Source organism: Panthera leo, chromosome B2, assembly GCF_018350215.1.
Source record: "Panthera leo isolate Ple1 chromosome B2, P.leo_Ple1_pat1.1, whole genome shotgun sequence".
Taxonomy (NCBI): Eukaryota; Metazoa; Chordata; class Mammalia; order Carnivora; family Felidae; genus Panthera; species Panthera leo.
Genome location: NC_056683.1, coordinates 42,123,177 through 42,131,602, shown reverse-complemented (window position 1 = coordinate 42,131,602; position 8,426 = coordinate 42,123,177).

Genomic DNA, 8,426 nt, shown 5'->3' with positions numbered 1-8,426 from the left:
CTGCAGGTGGCTATTCCCAGATGGGCCACTGTGCTAAGACGGCCCCAGAACCGCCCTCCTGCTTCTTTCCAGCTCAGTGACATGGAAATCGGTGCTCCGATCGTGCATTGGAAGAAATGTAGAGAAATGAAGGTTTACAGGCTTATTCTGACCTTTTCAAATGTCCGAGGGGGCTAGGCAGGTCTGTAAACCCCACCCCGACTCCCACATACAGTGACCACTCTCTCTTTTATGTGCTGTGGGAAAATGTGTGGGGAGGACACCGTCCTCTGGCAGTGACCTCCGTAACCCCAGGCCCGAGTGGGCCACGCCGGACATGAGACGGAGAACTGGGCTGAACCGCGAATGCCTCCCAACCTTCGCCCTCATCCTAACCTTATCTGAAGCTGGGGATCCTGACTTGGGCATTCCCTCCCTCGCGCCCACTTCCGTGCTGCTGAGTAAGCAAGTTTCCCCCTGTGATCACCCCGTGTCCATGGGATCTCAACGGAGTGTGAAACATTTTGAAATAGGCTTCAAAGACCAAGGCACAGAGAGGAAAGCCTTCGAGACACTGTTTTACTTGTGTATAAGGAGAACCAATCACCAGGGCTAATAACTAAACGCGCCGAAAGAAAAAAAACCTTCTTATTCACAGAGGAAACAACTGCTAAGACAAGGTGCTTTGAGCTTGAGGCAGGAAATGTACAGACACATTTCATACGTGCAAACCCTCACGCTTAACCATTAGCCGTAGGAGAACGCGAACCCGCGAACACCTTTGTGTTTGAAAAGTACCATTTTGAGGAGCTGCCCACCGAGGTTTTGTTCTGTAAAACAGCCTGCATCAGGGTTAGTTTCGAACCTGTTAAAATCAAATCTCTCAAGCAACACGAAACTGATACAGCTTCCTTGTCTAATACAGTTTCAAGAGCTCACTTCTGCCATGTTCGCCGTGCCTGGTTTTCTTCCAGAGAGAATAATACGCACATTGCTGGAAGTGCAGGGAGCCAGGAGTGTCTTTTTTGTTATTGTTGTCACTTGCTTTTATTGTGGCCGTTTTACTTAACTGAATGAGGATCCGTGAGTTGTTGTTTTGTGTGTGTGTGGGGGGGGGGGGGGGGGTTGGTGTTTTTATTTAGAGACAGAGCATGAGCAGGGGAGGGGCAGAGAGAGAGAGGGAGACACAGAATCCAAAACAGGCTCCAGGCTCTGAGCTGTCAGCACAGAGCCCAATGTGGGGCTCCAACTCGTGAACCGTGAGATCATGACCTGAGCCGAAGTCGGATGCTCAACCGACTGAGCCACCCAGGCGCCCCATCCATGAGTTTTCTTCTGATAAGCCTTGTGGGCAATTCAGAAGGACACCATCTCTCTCCTCTCTCCCCGCCCCCCCCCCCCCCCCCCCCGCTCTCTCTCTCTGGCACCCAAGCACACTTCCCAGTTAGTGACACACACTATCCTTAGAGACCACTGCTGTCCCCTACTGTCCAGTGTGACACAAGGCAATGAAACACGGCCCACAGTTCCTTATCACTTGGGCAAAATGAGCACGGATGCCCTGTTTTACTTGGTCTTCAAAGCATTACAGAACTGAAAGGCACACTTATCCCACCATGTCTAGGGAAGACCAGGCAGATCTTCAGGTCCCCTCTTGTAAATTTACTCTTGTGAGTTAATACTGAACGCCAGCAACCGACATGTCAACCCTATACGGCTTTCCCAAATAGCAATGCCCAACAGAACTTTCTTGGTGGAAATGTGGCCGTTGAGCACCTGAAATGTAGCTGAGATCACTGAACATAATTTTATTGAACTTAATTAAAATGTTCATTTTAATAGCTACATGTAGCTAAGGTCCATATTGGACGGCGTAGTTCTAGAACCCGCACTTTTTTTTTTAATTTTTTAATGTTTTATTTTTTTATGAATAGAACTTGTCAAATTGGCTTCCATACAACAGCCAGTGCTCATCCCAACAAGTGCCCTCCTCAATGCCCATCACGTATTTTCCCCTCTCCCCCACCCCCCTCCATCCACCCTCAGTTTGTTCTCTGTATTTAAGGGTCTCTTGTGGTTTGCCTCCCTCCCTCTCTGTAACTTTTTTCCCCCCATCCTCTCCCCCATGGTCTTCTGTTAAGTTTCTCAAGATCCACAAACGAGTGAAACATGTACCTGTCCTTCTCGGACTGACTTATTTCACTCAGCATACCTTTCAGTTCCATCCACGTTGCTGCAAATGGCCAGATTATATTCTTTCTCATTGCCAAGTAGTATTCCATTGTATATATAAACCACAGCTTCTTTATCCATTCGTCAGTCGATGGACATTTGGGCTCTTTCCATAATTTGGCTGCTGTTGAGAGCGCTGCTATAAACATTGGGGTACCCGTGCCCCTACGCATCAGCACTCCTGTATCCCTTGAACCAGCACCTTTTTGAACTTTTTTCCTTGGATTTCCCGGCCTCTTTGTCAAAGTACAAAAATGGGAATTTACGGATACAGCACGAGTCCTTGTTCTCCCCATCCTCACCCCCTAACCGCCCCTGCCCTTTCTACCTTCCCTCCTTCCACCCAAGTTCTCTAGAGCTTTCTAGGACCAAATATTATTTCTAATAACAGAACTTTCTCACTCCAGTTATAATCACAAATCCCTCTGGGGAAAAAGTCTTATAGAGAAACAAATGGCCTATCCAAAGGTTTCCGAAAATTGCTTTTTAAAAACTCTTTGGAGTGGACTATGCAGGGAAATGAAGTAAGTATCAGGTTGGTTTGAGTAAGTTATCACATAAGCCCCACAAGCTCCAGGGCATGTTTTGAGAAGGCTTTTTTCATGGCTCCCAAATAACGGACAAATTGTTGATATAATGAGTGATCGAAGGAAGGGCTGGTCGGCAGCCTCCGGAGCAGAAAGGCCTCTGCAGGGAGGAGAATATTAATGCAGGCTTCCCGAGAGCAGGGGCAACCGGGAGAGAAACAAGCTTCTCCTTCACGTACAAGGCTGCTCCTGGGTATGTTTCCAGCAGTGTTTCCTGAACTTTAACGTGCATGCACGCCAGTTGGGGAATCGCATTAAAACGCAGATTCCCATCCAGTGGGACCGGTGCTCTGAGGCCGCTGGTGCAGAAACCACACTTTGTGTAGTGAGGCTTAAGGCCTCAATGCTGCTGGCGTCCACGGAGAGAGCCCACTGACGACAGCCGGCAGCTGGTTCCAGCGCCCTGACTCCCGACCCACTCCTGCCTGCCGAGGGCTAGGTTCTCTTGCAAGGATCGCCTCGAAGCCTGTCTCGCAGAAAATCGGCCCCGCTTTGTAAACTCACCTGCCGCAATCAGCAATCAACAGAACTCTGCGAAGTTACCAGAACCCGTACAAACACAGAGGACCGACGCCCCGAGAGCCCAGGGTCTCTGGGAGAGCCAGCAGTCTGTGTGAACACATCTGCGCCACAAACTCACCGGCTCACAAGGGGGCTGTGCTGAGGCTTGGGAGTGGGGGAAAGACTCCGGAAGCCACTGTCGGCACAAATCTCGGCCCCACCTTCCAGCCTTGTTTCATCGGTAATAATGTTGATATTTTCGCTGATTTCTTCTCGGTTCTTCTCTCCCTCACACTTAATTCCGTCTAAACTGGGGGTGAAACACTTGGCCCATTCAAACCACTTTACCTCCATCTGGAAAAGGAGGGTATGAGAGCACCTACGCTTCTCGGTTTTGTGAGGATTAAGTTAGTGCACAGGGGTCTAGCACTGTCCCTCGTATGACAGGTACTTACGACACGCAAGCCATTACTATAGGCACTTTACAATGTTCGTTCCATGAATAAATACAGATCAGTCTGCAGTAACGACTGCCCTCTGGGCCTCTAGAGCCAATGCCTGCTCGGTATTTCGCTAGAAGCAAACATTTCACCTTTTCTCCAAAATCTGGTCCCCTCAGCATCTTCTGTCAGAAATGACTAACCCGTAGCTTTTTGTTTGTTTGTTTTGCCTCCATATCCAAATGCCAACACTTTTCAATCCTGCCTTTGCCTCTTGAATTCTTCTGCCTTCACTGCCCCCCGCCCTTGTCACCTCGGGGTGACCTCGCCTCGGGCTCCTTCGGCAACTTCTCACCAGCCTTCCTGCCTCCACCTCTCTCCTTCCCAACCCCATTACAGAAACAGCCTCCAGGTCAGTCTTTCCCGAGCACCGCTGAAGAAATTCCAAACAATTCCAATAAGCCTTTTATTTTTAAGCAGTGGCAGCACTGTTGAAGTAAGCGCATGGCTTCCTAGGGGACTGCTTGGGAAAAGGCCACACAAATACACCCTGGCGCTTACGAAATTAGTCCACAATCAGGCATGGTACTTTAGAGCCACATCGCAGGTACTGTGTGACAGAGACGCAGACAGACCTTCGCTGCCTCGTCCACACTCAGGGAGCCCCCGCTAGGGCTAGACGGTGAGGCATTAACAGCTCAGTCTAGTGAGGGACAGACGTAAGTCTCGAGTTGGAGGAACCCGTTTCTCAGACAGCACTGGTTTTGTTTAGGTTTTTTCCCTTAACCTATTGGCTATGATTTTGTCATCAAGAAATCACTGCTTCTATTTCTTCATTACCTGCTAGGGATGTCAGGGCCTAGTATTATTCTGGAATTCATCTCGTTCAAAAATCAGGATTTCCAAAGAAGCAAGTTCCCTTGAAAATAGCAGTGACACTGGAGAATGAACATGTTCTGTTTCTCAGATTTGAAGGTCAAAAAGTCTTAACTCAGTTGTTGGTTCCTTGGTTGAAAAACAATTCCTCCACTTAACCACTAGATGGCACTTGAGCCATGGTTCGCGGAGACAGCTGGGTGGAGTTTAGGGCCAAACCCCGCGGGGGCTGACAAGAGACTTGGAATTCGGAAGGTACACCGCTACTTCCTTAACCCAGACATAACAAGCATGTCGCTCAGAACTGATTCTTATTAAAGGCAAGAACAAAATACTTGACTATCAGCAAAGAAGTAGCAGAAAAGCAAAGAGATGACTTGGAAAATAATTCCACATAGGAGTCTAGGTCATGATTCTTCCTAGCCCCACCCTCTAGTTTCAGCTCCTCACCCCGTGAAAACGACAGCTTTTGCAGGTTAACTACTTCCAAATCCCTCTGGCTTAGCACCAGGTCCCTATCTGCAGGCTCATCGCCGCTAAGATTCCCGCCTTCCCTCTGAGCCCAATTCTCCAAGATGCTATCCTGTAAGTATTCAGAAACCATTCGTTCACATGGGCTCTTTAACTCATCAACCAGAAAAGTGGCTCACTGCCAAGCCTCAGTTCCCTTAGCCAAATACCAAATTAAAACATGGCTGTCATCCTCTTTCTTCTTCCTTTACTAGATTTTATGAACCCATTCTGAACTTTGAGGGCAGACACTGGACACTTCCACAGTTGTTAAAAACTTCTACATTTCTCAGGCAAGCAAATCCTGAATCTGGGCAGGTTTTCCGGACATCTCCTTCCTCCAGTAAAGAATTTTAAACACAAAACTAATAGCTGGCAGACCTGATGCTTTTTGTTGGGGAGTAGGGAGTTCTCCTTGGGAGAAATCAAGTAACCATCACCTACATATTTTGAACAGTTCTCTTCTCCGTCAGATACTAAATTCCCCTGCAAGGGCTCTTCTGGAAGCAGAGAGTAAATTACACATTTGATCTTCCAATTAATCCAAAATATACCTCCTCGAGGCAAGCCATATGCATCACTTCTAAAATCTGGTCCAGCTTCTGTCTTTTGGCCACTTCACTATACCAGGACAATCTTCAAGTACATTCTGTCAGAAACTCTTGGCAAGAAGGGGCACAGGGACAGAACATCAAGTGATGCTCAGTGGGAAAGGGTGACAATTGCTCTTCCCTGAATCAGTTTCAAGGGTAATCAGTACAAGATAATACTCCTAAGATATAGAAGGAAAGTCCGTAATTATTCATTATTCATTAAAGAGGGATTATTCAAAAAGGTGGATTTCTTTAAACTGAAAGGTGGGGCGCCTGGGTGGCTCAGTCAGTTAAGCGTCCAACTTTGACTCAGGTCATGATCTCACAGTCGTGGGTTCAAGCCCTGTGTCGGGCTCTGTGCTGACAGCTAAGTGCCTGGAGCCTGCTTTGGATTCTGTGTCTCCCTCTTTCTCTGCCCCTACCCTGCTCATGCTCTGTCTCTAAAACAAATAAAACATTAAAAAAGAATTTTAAAAATAAACTGAAGGGTGATGAGTCAGTCCCAAGTTTATTAGATTATAGGAGCGTACAGTGTTATTTCATTTAAAAACAAGTGTCCTTGGATTCATCTTGAGATTTCAGATCCCATGGTGCCTGCCTACAGTAGAAAAACCAGGCCTACACTCTGGATGTGGCTTGAACATCAATTTCACTATTTAGGCAAATCCCTTCCCCTCATGAGATTTCAGTCACCCCATCTGCAAAGGAAATTATACTGCACTAACCACTTCAGGTTTCCTCATGACTATATTTTGCACACCTAATATCAAGAAAGAAAAAATAACAATAAAAACAACAAAATCTAACTAGTCACTTCTGCTATTTAAGTTGAAAAGCCCCAGAATCCAAGAATGAGTGTAAGGACAGGACAGTGACACAGTGCACACACAGGACACAGCCACCACCAGCCTCTCTCAGGCACATATATGTGGGGTGAGAGGCCCAGGAGGGCAGGGCACACCACACTTGTTTTGTTTTGTTTCTTAATTTTTTTATTTTTGAAGGAGAGAGAGACAGAGCGTGAGCAGGTGAGGAACAGAGGAAGAGGGAGATACAATCTGAAGCAGACTCCAGGCTCTGAGCTATTAGCACAGAGCCCGACCCGGGGATCGAACCATGGACCATGAGATCATGACCTAAGTTGAAGTCGGATGCTTAATGGACTGAGGCACCCAGGCGCCCCATCTGCATTTTTTTTGTGTAATTTTTTTTGACATTTATTTATTTTTGAGAGACAGAGCAAGACAGATCATGAGTGGGGGAGGGGCAGAGAGAGGCAGAGACACAGAATCTAAAGCAGGCTCCAGGCTCTGAACTGTCAGCACAGAGCCCGATGCAGGGCTCGAACTCAGGGACCATAAGATCATGACATGAGTCGAAGTCAGACACTAAACCGACTAAGCCACCCAGGCGCCCCGCCCCATCTGCACTTCTGATCAAAGAGCAGAGAAAGCTGTGGATTCTCTGAGTAGATGTTCCTTTTTTCCAGCCAGCTTAATCTAAATTAGCAGTTCTCAACTGGGGGGGGGAGGGGGGGGCTCAGGATCCCTTTATACTTTTAAAAAAATTGAGGACCCCAAACATCTTGTGAGTCACATCTGTTGATATTTACTGAAAACGTCACACTCCCTGATTTCTAACTATATTACAAAGCTACAGTAAGTAACACAGTATGGTGTTGGCATAAAAACAGACACACAGATCAATGGAACAGATTATAGAGCCCAGAAATAAACCCATGCATATATGGAAAATTAATTTACAACAAAGGAGCCAAAAATATACACTGGGGAAAGAACAGTCTCTTCAATAAATGGTGCTGGGACAATGGGACAGCCACATGCAAAAGAAGGAAAGTGGACCCGTCTTATACCACACACAAAAATTAACTCAAAATGGATTAAAGACTTAAATGTAAGCCCTGAAACCATACACCCTCTACAAGAAACATAGGCAGTAAACTCCCTGCCTTGGCAATGATTTTTTGAACCTGACACCAAAAGCAACAAAAGGAAAAATAAACAAGTGGGGCTACATCAGACTTAAAGCCTTCTGCACAGCAAAGGAAACCATCAACAAAATTAAAAGGCAAGCTATTGGGTGGGAGAAAATATTTGCAAATCATGTATCTGGTGAGGGACTAATATCCAAAATATATAAGGAACTCATACAACTCAATAGCCAAAAAAACAAACAATCGATTAAAACATGGGCAGACATTTTTCCAAAGACATACAGATGGCCGATGAGTACATGAAAAGATGCTCATCATCATTAACCATCAGAGAAATGCAAGTCAAAACTACAATGAGACATTACCTCACACCTGTCAGAATGACTAGTGTCAGAATTACTAGTATCAAAATGACAAGAAATAATAAGAGTTGGCAAGGATGTAGAGAAAAGGGAACCCTCATGTACTGTACTCAGGAATGCAAACTGGTGCAGCAACTAAACAGTATGGAGCTTCCTCAAAAAAATTAAAAACAGAACTACCCTGTGATTCAGCTGTTCCACTTCTGGGTATTTATCCAAAGAAAATGAAAACACTAACTCCAAAAGATATCTGCACCCCCGTGTCCATTGAACCATTTACAATAGCCGAGATGTGGAAACAACACAGGTATCCATCAGTGGGTGAACAGGTAACAAAACATCACACACACACACACACACACACACACACACACACACACAAAGAATATTAT